Here is a 14,398-nt window from a genome sequence, read left to right on the forward strand (position 1 = left end):
AGGTGAGGTTGAGAAACCGGGCCCTTCATAGTAACCTCTGTCAGTGTGGGGAAATGAACGTGCGCTATTGGCCTTCCTCTGCATCAGAAACCAACCGTCCTGCCAACTAAATGGGGGACTATGCCACTGCTATGGACAGAAATACTCAAAGACAAATGGCAATATAAAGTTGGAAAAGAAGGAAGAAGCTACGAGTCAGACAATGTTCATGATACCGGATGACGACAAAAAAATAAAGTTCTATCCAAGAAATCACATCTTATAATGAGACAAATGTTTCGATGCAGTCTTCTGCTGAACAAAGTATGGGAAGGCAAGTAATACAACCAGAATTACTGACAGTAATTAGATATTGATAACCATGAGATAAGCAGATAAGTTTGATTGGTCTGTGTAAAGTGTGGTTGTGCTTACATAACGTATAAGGTGATGCAATCAATTGGTTGGAGATTATGGTCTCGTGGGAAATATCTAGTCTGTTAAAACTTTGAGTTTAACACGGATCTCTCTGGCCACAAAACTCCATTCAGTCTGGCAGAATTCAACAAACAGTGTGCTGTTCCAAGATAAATCTAGATAGGATTCAACGCCTCCTTGTGCGCTCGTATGTTCAATACCCAGAATGCACACAGTTGAATGTCCAAATTTCAGTTATCCCTCGCTGTCATCATTGTCTGACTGCACACAGCAGAGTGGGAAAATATCGACCTGAAACATAGTAGGCATTTTAGTCCTGCAGATATTGTGTTTCTGTGCAAATTACACGGTATTTGTACTGCTGAGTGTCGAAGTATCCGTCATCAGATAGCGTAGACATTGCAGTACTGTTAACAATACATAACTTGCACACTGCTGTGCGTCCAAACATTAATTGTCCTTCATTGTAGGTATTGCAGTCCTTACATATTTCACAGGCAGAACAATGCTGATGTTCCAAGTATCAGTCATCCCTCACTGAGATATTGCAATATTTTCAATATTGAATTGCTGTCGACAATACATATCCTGTATACTAATGATTGCGATGTCTCCACGACAACGCATTGTTGTCCAAACGACGCAGGTTATACACTGCTGCCTGTCCAAAAAACAGTGATCATACATCTTAGATATGCAGAAGACTGAGTGCACAATGATAAGTTTCTCAATGTCCTCCGGGAAGGAAACCAGGCACATGGGATTGCAAACTCACTGCAATGTGCTTGTCATTTTAAAGTCCCACTGAATAATTTGTGATGTACAATACATTTTGATCAGCCACATCGACTGAATGAACGAGAAGAACATTTAAGTTAAACTTTAAGATTATCAGTTCTGGAACGATGGTCGGATGTTAGCCCTCCTTATTTGATTATACTTAGCTGAGTAACTGCAAAGAGCTCCCGCTCATTTTCACCAGGTTAATCATGATTCATTTCTGTCTCCCCACTAACAAATCTCCTTAATCTGAGTAGATGATTCACTGATGAGCGAAATGATACTTTCTCATACACATCACAGAATCGTTCCTTGCTTTAGCAATTATTAACAGCAATGTAGTTTGTGTTATCCTATAAAGAGTTCCCATTCTCCAGGTATTTCACAGTGTGGAAAGAAGAAATCAGCGGCCATGGGAACTGCCCTGTTCTTACTTTTGGGATTCTTGGTGACAGTCCAACTGGGCACTGCTGATGAAGGAGTGCAACCACGTCCTTCCTTTAAACGTGAGTCCATGTCTCCTCAAACATCCTTTAGAAGAATTCAGAAGGTCAGATGAATGTGATTCATCCCCTGAAGACTACATTCTCCTCTGTCGTGTTTAGATTTAGAAATGCTTAAAAAGAATTAATTGCTATGTACAAAAATCGGCCATGGAATGGACCCATCTCTGGCAAAGCTAATATTTTTTGCACCTTCCTAATGTCCCCAGAGGACATTCAGAAGTGAATCGAATTTCTGTGAATCTGGAGTCAGATGTAAAAAAGAAAAGGTAAGAATATCAGTTTACTTTCCCTGAAGGATATGAGTTGAGTAGGTATTTCCTACTTGCATTTCACAATTTGAACGTCATTCAAACATCATCACCTTCCATTGAGAGAGTCGAAGACAGGTCCTCAGAACATGAGCTTGTTCGTTCTGGATTGTGATTCTGGTTACAGTCCTGCAAGTCCACCCTCCAGTCTCACGGCATTTGGTGAAGCAGTGCAGTTATTTCCAATGAGTGCGGAACTCATTTTGGCTCCGAACCATCTGTGGTGTTTTCCTTCTGATTAGAATTATTTCACTATTTCATCAATTACCTCCTCATCTTTGCTTTCCAGACATCGTCCCCGAATGCTCAGCACTTAGAGGAAGATGCTGGCCTCGAGAATGTCCAGTGGGTAGCGTCCAATTGGAAGGGATCTGCCTCCAGCATGGCAATTGCTGCAAACCTCTCACACATTTCACTTCCGATGGGTAAACGTGCGGCCAACCAAAGTGCATCCGAGGCTGTGGCTGAAGCTAATTGCTGTCTCGGTACTTTGACTGTGTACATCCCCATAAAAACTACATTTCTATTGAATCGCGAATAAAGCCCTCACTGCATTGCTCACATGTCGTGTCACGTGTCTTATTACAGATTGTGCCCAGTATGCATTATATTGTCACTAATTTGGGGAGTGGAGGGGCATGAAACTCCAATAAATAGCAGAAGTACAGTCGCCTCTGTCGGCTCCAAACTAGCCTCCTTCAGAATCTTACATTTTGGATCCATAGCAAATGACAAACGAACATCGGCCCAAGTATGAACAGATGTATAATGAGCAACTCCTTCCATTTCGATGGTCACCTTCATTTAGAAAGTGAACGGGAGCAGATATAGAGGAATTCCACCGCCTTGCTAGTTCCTCTCTGATCCACTCACCATCCAGATTTCCAAATGTATCAGCGGTTCCTCCTGTTTAATCAAAATCCTAGAATTCCTTCCCAATCCTTTCATTTTGGGCTACTCCACAGCCAGCAGATGGTTCACATGCAAGTTCACTGGCATCCCCAACATTTTCAAATGAGGCAACTGTGACGACCGACAAATAACCGAAAGGCCAGCGTCCATCACGACCCATCAGTCAAAAGAAATCAAGGATTAGTGACTTCAGTGAAGTTGTGCAGAGGGGGTGGGGTGGCCATGTTGGTAAGGGATGATATTCAGTCCCTTGAGCGGGGGGGAACTGGAATCAGGGAATGCAGAGTCAGTGTGGATAGAGCTGAGAAATTCTCAGGGTAAAAAGACCCTCTTTGGAGTTATCTACAGGCCTCCAAACAGCAGTCTGGATATCGGATGTAAGTTGAATCAGGAGCTGAAATTGGCCTGTTGCAAAGATATTACTATAGTTGTTATGGGGGATTTCAACATGCAGCTAGACTGGGAGAATCAAGATGATATTGGACCTTAAGAAAGACACTTTGTGGAGTGCCTCAGAGATGGATCCTTAGAACAGCTGGTGCTGGAGCCGACCAGGGAGAAGGCAATTCTGGGTCTGGTATTGCGCAACGAACCAGAATTGATCAGGGACCTCGAAGTGAAGGAGCCCTTGGGAAGTAGTGACCATAATACAATAAGCTTCAATCTGCAATTCGATAGATTCGGGGTCAGTTCCTGCGGATTGGAGGGTGGCTAATGTTGCATCACTTTTTTTGAAATGTGGGCGAGAGAAAGCAGGAAATTATAGACCAGTTAGTCTGACCTCAGTGGTGGGAAAGATGCTGGAGACTATTATAAAGCAGGAAATGACGACACATCTGGATAGTAGTAACAGGATAGGTCAGGGTCAGCATGGATTTATGAAGGGGAAATCATGCTTGACTAATCTTCTGGAATTTTTTGAGGATGTAGCTCTGAAGATGGACGAGGGAGATCCAGTAGATGTAGTGTTCCTGGACTTTCAGAAAGCTTTTGAGAAAGTCCCACATATGAGGTTAGTGAGCAACGTTAGGGCGCATGGTATTGGAGGCAAAGTACTAACTTGGATTGAAATTTGTTTGGTTGATAGGAAACAAAGAGTAGTGATAAACGGCTCCATTTCAGAATGGCAGGCAGTGACCAGTGGGGTACCACAGGGATCAGTGCTGGAACCACAGCTTTTTACAATATATGTTAATGATATAGAAGATGGTATTAGTAATAACATTAGCAAATTTGCTGGTTAGCAGGGTGAAATGTGAGGAGGATGTTTGGAGATTACAGGGTGACCTGGACAGGTTAGGTGAGTGGTCAGATGCATGGCAGTTGCAATTTAATGTGCATAAATGTATGGTTATCCACTTTGGTGGCAAGAACAGGAAGGCAGATTACTACCTAAATGGAATCAATTTAGGTAAAGGGGCAGTACAGAACACCAGTCAATGAAGGTAAGCATGCAGGTACAGCAGGTAGTGAAGAAGGCTAAGAGCATGCTGGTCTTCCTAACAAGAGGGATTAAGTATAGAAGCGAAGAGGTTCTTCTGCAGCTGTACAGGGCCCTGGTGAGACCACACCTGCAGTACTTTGTGCAGTTCTGGTCTACAAATTTGAGGAAAAACATTCTGGCAATTGAGGCAGCGTAAGTTCACGAGGTCAATTCCTGGAATGGTGGGACTAGCTTACGCTGAAAGACTGGAGCAACTGGGCTTGTATACCCTTGAGTTTAGAAGACAGAGAGGGGATCTGATTGAGACATATAAAATTATTAAAGGATTGGACACTCTGGAGGCAGGAAACATGTTTCCGCTGATGAGTGAGAGCCGAACCAGAGGACACCGTTTAAAAATACGTGATAGACCATTTAGGACAGAGATGAGGTGAAACCTCTTCACCCAGAGAGTCGTGGCTGCGTGGAATGCTCTTCCCCAGAGGGCAGTGGAGGACCAGTCTCTGGCTTCATTTAAGAAAGAGTTGGATAGATCTCTCAAGGATAGTGGAATCCAGGGTTATGGAAATAAGGCAGGAACAGGATACTGATTCAGGATGATCAGCCATTTTCATATTGAACGGTGGTGCAGGCTCGAAGGGCAGAATGGCCTACTCCTGCACTTATTGTCTATTGTCTAATTAATCTCTGGGATGTCTTTCCTTCTCACACCCCGCTTCCACCTGACAACATCTCTGTCCTGTTGGCTACTACTGAGTTGTTTTCCAGCCTTCTGCTCACTTTGACTCTCAAGACTCGACCGTAAAACTTTTCAATCGTTACAAATGTTCATAAATGAATGCAAAAACTAGAATCCTCACGAACGTCCAGCACTGTAAATCCTCGAACTGACGTTTACCGACTGAAAGCAATAAAGAGTGAAAGAAAGAAAGAGAAGGAAAGATAGAAAGAAAGAAAACAAGAAAGAAAGAAAAAAAGAAGGAAAGGATGGAAGAAAGAAAGGAAGGAATGAAAGAGAGGAATCAAAACGGAAAGAAGGAAAGAGAGAAACAAGGGAAGAGTGAGACAGAGAAAGATAAAAACAAACAAAGGGAGAGAAAGAAAGAAAGAAAGAAAGAAAGAAAGAAAGAAAGAAAGAAAGAAAGAAAGAAAGAAAGAAAGAAAGAAAGAAAGAAAGAAAGAAAGAAAGAAAGAAAGAAAGAAAGAAAGAAGGAAGGAAGGAAAGAAATAAAGAAAGAAAAACAGACAGAAGGAAATAAAGAAAGGAAAAAACGAAAGAAAGAATGAAAAAACAGACAAACAATGAAAGGAAAAATGAGATTTTCCTGTTGAGTTCTGTCAACAGCTCTCACATTGTGGCGGAGAAATGTGCGGGTATCTGCACACGTCACTGTATTGTACAGTATAAATGGATGAAGATTACCGCAATACCAAAAGTATCCTCACTACCCGAATAGAACGTGAACAAACATGGAAGAAGTGTACCGACTTCCCTCTAACTTTAGATCAGTTTGTCAATGCTATTAAAGAACAGTCTACTACCGTCGCACACTTGCAGTGTGGAGACAAGCCAATCAGCCGAGCGAGGTCTCTCCATAGCTTCTAAGAACTACCTTGAGGACACAGAGATGATGTGCAAACTCCACACAGATATGCACCAAGGGTGGAACTGAATGCAGCAACGCCATCCCTGGAGGACAGCAGGACCAATGTGACTGCGGTTGTTTCATGCTCCAGGTGGACTGGGTTATCGGAGTGAGCCACTTGAGGTGATTGCCTGAATTGATGTTGCATTCAAAAACCAAACATTGGATGTTTGTGCGGTGATGTAGGGAGTCCAGCAGAGCATGGGATTCCACCTTTCTGGACTCAGGACGGACAGAGAGAAAGGAACTCTTAGATTTTGAGTCATCATGTTGTATGTCACTCGTTTAAAGTTTTTGGCATTGCAGGTTCAGGTGGTCACAGAGGGAGACACACACGCACAAAAACACACCCACACGCACAAACGCTCACACACACACAAAACCAGTCACAGGCACGCATGTACACACACCGAAAACACACGCATACTCTCCTCCTTCTCAATCTACATTGCAATCGGGATATGAGAAAGGGTATGGGCACTGTTGTAATATCAATGCCAGCTTTGATCATTTGGCTCACACTCTGCCTGACGCATTGAGGGGAAGCAAAGGTAAAAGCACACTATGGTCAGTCTCTCACGGGAGAGAAGAAGTATGAAATATTATCGAGAGAAAGAGTTAGATTCCAATGCAATCATGATTGTCATTTTGTCATTCTCTCCCAAGTCTTTCCTTAACTCCTGTTTGTCTTCGTTTGACGTTCCCTTTTTCCAACTTCATGTCGTTATCTGTTCGTCTCTGCATTTCTCTTTTTCTTTCGGACTCTGTCTCTCTTTCTTGTTCAATATCGGTGTCTTTCTGACGCTGCCTTGCTCTGCGATCCTTTCTATCTTTCTCTCTCTGTAACGTTCTCACATACATCCCCGCTCCACTCCTACTCCCCATCCTGCTTTATTTCAATCTCTCGCTTCCATTTCTTTCTCTCCAGATACCACAATGAGGGCAGGCAAGAACAAGGTAGGACTAAAAAATTAAACTGCACTTATTTCAATGCAAGGGGCCGAACAGTGAAGGCAGATAAACTCAGGGCATGATTAGCAACATGGGACTGGGATATCATAGCAATAACAGAAACTTGGATCAGGGATGGGCAGGACTGGCAGCTTAATGTTCCAGGATACAAATGCTACAGGAATGATAGAAAGAGAGGCAAGAGAGGAGGAGGGGAGTGGTATTTTTGATAAGGGTTAGCATTACAGCTGTGCTGAGGGAGGATGTTCCCGGAAATACATCGGGGGAAGTTATTTGGGGAGAACTGAGAAATAAGAAAGGGATGATCACCTTATTGGGATTTTATTGCAGACCCCGTAATCGTCAGAGGGAAATTGAGAAACAATCTTGTGAGGAGATCTCAGCTATCTGAAAGAAAAATAGGGTAGTTATGGTAGGGGATTTTAATTTCCAAACTTCGACTGGGACTGCAGGAGAGGTAAAGGTTTAGATGGAGAGGAATTTCTTAAATGTGTACATGACAATTTTCTGGTACAGTATGTCGATGTACCGACTAGAGAAGTTGCAAAACCTGACCTACCCTTGGAAAATAAGGCAGGGCAGATGACTGAGGTGTCAGTGGGGGAGCACTTTGGGGCGAAACTTTATCAGTTAACTCCACGATAATGCCTCTGTTTTTATTACAACTACAACATGCACGATATTTAAGTTCAAGGTCTGTAACATTGGCCTAGAATGAAACGGTCTCATATTCTTGCGTTTTAGACCATTCTAAGAATGTAAAGGGATTGTGATCGTTGTACACAATCGGCTCCGACCATGATTCGTGACATAAACATTAAAATGTTGTCAACCTAGTAGGAAACTCAATAGTTCATTTTCGGTCATACAGCGTTTCCTCTGGTGGACTTTGAGTTTATTCAAAAAGCAACTCCATCAACATCTTCCTACAACAGTACAGTCCCCACTCGTATGTGACAAGCATCAATGGCAACCTTCAAGATTTTCGTAATGTTTGGGGTAGCTTAAGTATTTGCGGTAGTTAATATGTTTTTTAAATGGTCAAATGACTTCTGGCCTGGTTCTGTCCACCGAAATGTTGTGCTTGTCTTCCGCAAATGGGTTAACGCTGTCACTCTACTGCTGAAGATTGGAACAAATCTCCAATATTATCCTTTTAGTTCTCAGAATCAAAGCACCTCTTTCTTCGAGGTTCGTCTGAGAAATTCCTCGATGGCCTTCACCGTTGCATTTCATGAGGTCAATCTTCAGTGAAAGACATTTTTGTCCCAGGAACGTCTCCTCTGCTTTCGAGATTTCAAATTGTTTAAGGTTATTACAAGTTTTGCATCTCGGAGTTGTTCAAAGAGCTTTACTAACCATACCATGTGATCTTTCCAGGACTTACTAATGATCAATACATCGTCCAAATAGACTTCACAGTTTGTTAACCAAGCCACAAATCTGATCACGAGTCTTTGGAATGTGGCAGGTGCATTTTCTTTCATTTCATTGACGTAGCCCAATTGGGGTTGCAAATTGGAGTTTTTTATACATGCCGCCCGCTTCTTTGTATAATATGCCCTTTTAAGGCGCTGTTTAGCGAAGTCACTTACTAGATTTAATCTTTCCCTCACCTCCAATACATAATCTATGTGTGAGATCTCCGACTTTGATCCTGTCAGTTTCTCTTTAATTGATTACAAAGCGCCTCTCAGTTCATGCCCGAATATGAATTCTAATGGAGTGAATTGTGTAGATTCGTTTGGTGTACCTCTAATGCAAAAAATGCGAGTGGGATGCCTTTATCTCAATAAATCAGGTAATTGTGGCAGTGGTCTTCAAGGTCTGATGCCAATTTTCTACAGGTCCCTGGGATTCAGGATGATACACGCTGGATTGAAAGTGCTGTATACCTAAGCTATCCATAACCTCCTTAAACAGCCTAGCAGTAAACTGTGACCCTTGACTGACTGAATATTTCTGGATAGCCCATACTGAACGATGTAAGCTGACAACTCCTCCACCACCATTTTGGCCTTGACACTCCATAATGGAATTTTCTCTGGAAATCTCCTATGACACAATCATTACGATGACAGAGACAGGGAGGTGCTGTAGTCGCTGGAGGGTTTCACTGGGATAGGGAGGAATGTAACAGCGGGCAGGAATAACAGGCATAGCGAGGGGTGTAATAGCAGGAGGATGTCACAGTCATAGAGAGGGGTTGCAGCTGCTGAAGCGGGTCACCGAGATATGAATGGGCGTAACAGTTGGAGGTGGCCACAGACATCAGGAGGGCGTGTAAATGCTGGAGAGTGTCACACATACAGGGAAGGGTTCAGAGGTTGGAGGGGCTAACAGAGGGAGGGAATGGTATAATGCTAGCGGGGGCACCAGAGATAGGGGAGTATTCAGGCAAAAGGGGCTCACAGAGAATGTGAAGTTTGTTGGATCTGGAGGAGGTTACACAGAAAAGGAGGGGTATAGTGCAGGAGGAGTTCATAGAGATAGCAAGGGGTCTAGGGGCAGGAGGTGGTTACAGCAATCGGGAGGGTTTAGGAGCTGAAGGAGATTACAGATGTGGGGGTGTGGTAGCTGGAGCATGTTACAGATGTAGGGAGGCATGTGGTAACTGTTGGATGTTGCAGAGATCGGGCGAGGTGTAGGAGCTGGTGGAGGTTACAGAGATAGGAAGTTTTAGTAGCTGGAGGCGATTATAGAGATGGGGAGAGGGTTGCCTAGGCTGGAAGTAGTCACACAGGTAGGGAGGGGCACAGTTACTTGAGGGTTGAAAGAGATTGGGAGGTGTTAAAAGTTTGGCGGTCTCAGAGCAATGGAGGCGTGTAGGAGCTGCAGGAGGTTAGAGTGTTAGGGAGGAGATGCAGCAACTGGTGATATTTACTGAGATATGGAAGGATGTAGTAGCTGCAGAGGTTACATTAATAGAGAACGGAGTATGGGCTGGAGGAGATTACATAGATAGGCAGGGGTGTAATGCAGGAGGAAGTCACAGAGATAGGAATGGATGTAGGGGCTGGAGGAGGTTACAGTGACCGGGAGGGTTTTATGGAACGGTGGACATCACAAAGATAGGGCCAGATATCGGGGCTGGATGAGGTTACAGAAATAGGGATTAATGTAGTAGGTGGAGGCGGTTAGCGAAATCGGGAGGGAGTCGGGGCAGCATGAGGTTACTGAGATAGGGAGGCTGTATTGGCTGTAGGGGGCCACAGAGATAGGATGTGTGTAACATCTTGAGGAGGTCACAGAGGTCAGGAAGGGTGTAACAGCTGGAACGTGTCACAGACACCGGGAGGCAGTGCAGACGCGAAAGAGTGATGGCGAGACAGGGAGAGGTGTAACAGCTGAAGTGGGTTACAGAGATAGGGAGCGTTGTACCAACAGAAGGGTTCACAGACATTGGGAGGGGTTTCAGAGGCTGGAGGGGTCACAGGGATAGGGAGGGGTGTAATAGGTAGAGGGTGTCACAGAGAGAGAGGGAGGTTTGTAAGACCTGGAGGAGGTTACATAGATAGGGAAGTGATGCAATGCTGGAAGATGTCACAGAGATATGGAGGGATGTAGGGGCTGGAGGGGGTCACAGTGATAAGGAGGGGTGTAATAGCTAAAGGGGGTCAGGGGAAGAGAGGGAGAGTTGAAGGGGTTTACAGAGATAGTGAGGGGTGTACGAACAGGAGGGTTCATGGGCATTGGGAGGGGTTGCAGAGGCTGGAGTGGTCACAGAGACAGGGTGGGGTTTAACAGGTAAAGGGAGTCAAAGGGAGAGAGGGAGAGTTGTAGGAGCTGGAGGAGGTTACATGGATAAGGAGGGAGTGTAATGCGAGAGGATGCCACATAGATACGGAGGGGTGTAGGGACTGGAGGGGTTCACCGAGATAGGGAGGAGGTCTAATACCTAGAGGGGGCACAGAGAGAGGGATTGGTGTTGTGCAGAAGGACGTCACAGAGGTAACGAATGTTGTAACGTCCATATGGGTTCAGAGAGATAGAATGAACTGTATTGCTGGAGAATATTTCAAAGATAAGGAGGGGTGTAGGAACTGGAGAAAGTTACAGTGATGGAGAAAGGTGTAAGTGCTGGAGGAGGTTGCATTGAAAGGGAGGTGTGTCGGATTTGAGGATGTCACATAAATAGGAGAGTTCTATAAGCCCGAGGACGTTATAGTGATCAGGAGGGTTTTCAAGGCTGGAGAATGTTACAGGGAAAGGGAAAGTGCAGTGTCTGGGGGAGGTCACAGAGTTAGCAAGGTTCGTCTTGCCTGGACGGGGTTCCAGAGTTAATGAGGGATGTTGTAGCAAGAGGAGTTTACAAACAGAGAGAGAGGGATTCGGGCTGGAGGATGTTACGGCGAGAGAAAGGGGTGTAGGGTCTGGAGGAAGTTAGAATGATAGGCAATGGTATGACGTCTTGAAGAGATCACAGAGAGTGGGAGTAGTAGCCATTCTGCCGGAATTTACAGCCGCAAATATGATGAAGATTGTGGAGATACGATGGGTCACTGAGAAAAAGGATGGATGTAGCAGCCGGAGGATGTGAAAGGGATACATACAGAAATTATATGGAGAGTTTAACGGTATTACATGATAAAGTATTGAGATAAAATGTAGAAATCTGTGGAATCGACAAGGTAGTTGGACTAACTGAAGGAAGAAGAGGTCGTAGGGTCCAATCAGAAGAGACACGGTGTCAGTATCGTATAGGACAGGAGAGGCACATCTATTGACAACGACAACAATAAAATAACCCTGTGGAACCTGCAAACTGCTCCTTTGTAACGTTTGGGTGCTCGGGCCAGAATTGGCGAAGCTGCTCGACAAACTGTTTAAGCAACAAATGACACAATGAAACCTCATGGTGTCAGATCAAAACGGATATTCAAATCTTTTTGTGACTGCCCTCTCTCAGCCTCAAGGTGTCAAATCAAACACTGACAAGGAAACCTCCTGCTGACTCTCCTCCCTCAGCCTCATGGTGTCAAAAAAAATCACACGGAAACATCCTGCTGACTACCGTCCCTCAGCTGATGGATCAGTATCCCTCTACATTGTACAATAATTTCAGAAGCACTGAGAGAGTAGCAAAGGAGGATAATGTTTACTGTGAGGTCCATTTCAAAACTGGCGTCAAGAGGGTTTCAGCATTGTCAATCGAGCAGGTCCAGTCAAAAATGACACAACTGCTGGACTTGGTCTGCATTGGATGGGGAGGGAACGACGAAGAGGGAGAAATATACGTGACCTCATGCTCACCAATCTACAGACACATTGATCGATGTCCAAATTGGTAACAGTGACTACTGCATGTAGCATATGTGGAGTCAATGTCTCACTTTTACATTGCGAGCACCCTCTGTGTGTGTATGAAATCATCATCGTGCTACTCGACGTGACAGATTTTGAGTTGATCTAGTAACTCCACACGCGGCTGTGTGATGTGAATCTGGGTCATTACCAACAGAGGTAGAATTGTACTCCAGCACAATTTTCACTAACACAGTCTGGCATCTGCTCCACATTACCCTGACCATCAAGCCCGTTGATAAACTATTGTTCAATGAAGAATTAGGTGTCCATGTTCATAGATGCCTGAAAGATGCTTCTGCACGTAACGACTGGTAGTGTTGTTAAGAAGGCATATGGTTCGTTAGGTTTTCCTGGTCGACGGATTGAGATTCGAAGCCAGGACACCATGCTGCAGTTGCGCAAAACTCCGGTGCGGCCGAACGTGGAGTATTGTGTGCATTTCTGCTCACCACCTTATAGAAATGATGTGGAAGCTTTAGAAAAGGTTCAGCGGAGATTTACTAGGATGTTGCCAGGTATGGACAGGACGTCTAACGAGGAAAAGCTGAGGGACTTAAAGGCTTTTTTTCATTACAGCGAAGAAATGTGTGAGGTGGCTTAATTGAGTTTGAAGAAAAATCAGCATGAAACATGGTGGACAGCGGCAGCATTTTTCCTTGGATGGTGATGACGAGCACGAAGGGACATAACTATGCATTGAGGAGTGCTAGATATCGGACAGATGTCAGAGGTAGTTTATTTAGTCAGGGAGTGGTAGAGACATGGAACACACTGCTTGCAACAGAAGGAGACTCGCCAATGTTTAAGACACTTAAATGCTCATCAGATAAATATTTGAATGAAATTGGAGTCCTGTCGGATAGATGGGCTTCAGATTGTTTCCACAAGTCAGCGCAACATCGAGTGTGGAAGGGCCTGTAATGTTCTATGTTCTAATAAGGAGGCGCTACCAAGAGTCGCACTAGGCACACCTACAAGTGGGATGAAGTTACCAAAACAGCACCACTTCAACAAAAAGCATACGTTGCAAGTGACGGACCACAACCAACACATCCGACCCCATCGCTGCCATCCTATCACATGAAGTCTGGTTGAACGGTGTCTGGACAAACAAACAACTCAGTGTAGGAAACGGCTGCACAAACATAGTTATTCTCGGTGATGGAACAGCCCAACACGACAATAGAAATGATAAGGCTGAAACATTCACAACAATGTTCAGACAGAAGTGTCGATGGGATGATCTTTTTTGAGTATAATCCCAGATAGCAGTCTTCAACTATTTCGAATCACTGTGTGCTTTCGACAATTGACTGAAAGGATTGGATCATGAAAAGGCCGTGGGCTGTGATAACATTCCATTCAATCTGTTCCTGCGCTACAGCACTGGTCTCTATCTAAGAATGTGGGAAGGTATCGATGTGTGTCCTGTACACACACAGACAAAACATCAAACAATCAATGACTGCCCCATTGTTCTAATCCCTAACATTAATAAAGTGATGAAAAGCGTCATCTACAGTGGGATCCAACTGCATTTCCTCAGCACCAACATGCTCACTGAAGCTCAATTTGGGTTCTATCAGGGTCACTCATCCCCTGACCTCATTGAAGCCTTCGTTTAAAGTTGGGCAACATTTTTTTAAAGCTGAAATCGGGAGATGAGGCCAGAGTGACGACACTTAACATCATCATACCCGTATTTGACCAAGGATTAACAGAAAAACCGAAGCAAATGGGAATCAGGGAAATCTATGCATTGGTTGAAGTTATACCTGGTGCAAAGTAAAATGGTTGGGGTTGGTGGAGAGCAGCCATCTCAGCTCCAGGACAGCTCTGGGTAAGTCTAAAGATGTGAAATGGAAAGGTAAAGCACTATGCTCCTATGGGATTTTAGGATTGCTCTCTCGTCAGACAGAGACGCCTTGTTGTAGTTTAAATGGACATTCATCCTGCGTCAAGCAAGGAAGAGGTTGAGTAGGACAGACTTTTCCAGTCACCTCAGTCAGTGCAGGAATGCAAAACTGTTGGCATTAGTCTCCATTATAAAATAGCCGTCCCATTGATTGAGATAAGCACGTCGTCACTCATCTCCTGAGGGGAGAT

At 44.3% G+C, this 14,398-nt stretch overlaps 1 pseudogene; it reads right to left on the reverse strand.

The window, feature by feature from the left end:
- Positions 1-14,398, reverse strand: part of LOC148147051 (putative G protein-coupled receptor 139) — a 79,875-nt pseudogene that overhangs the window by 13,418 nt on the left and 52,059 nt on the right.

Source organism: Chiloscyllium plagiosum, unplaced genomic scaffold (genome assembly GCF_037043375.1).
Source record: "Chiloscyllium plagiosum isolate Xiang-an unplaced genomic scaffold, Cpla_swu_hap1 HiC_scaffold_18, whole genome shotgun sequence".
NCBI lineage: Eukaryota > Metazoa > Chordata > Chondrichthyes > Orectolobiformes > Hemiscylliidae > Chiloscyllium > Chiloscyllium plagiosum.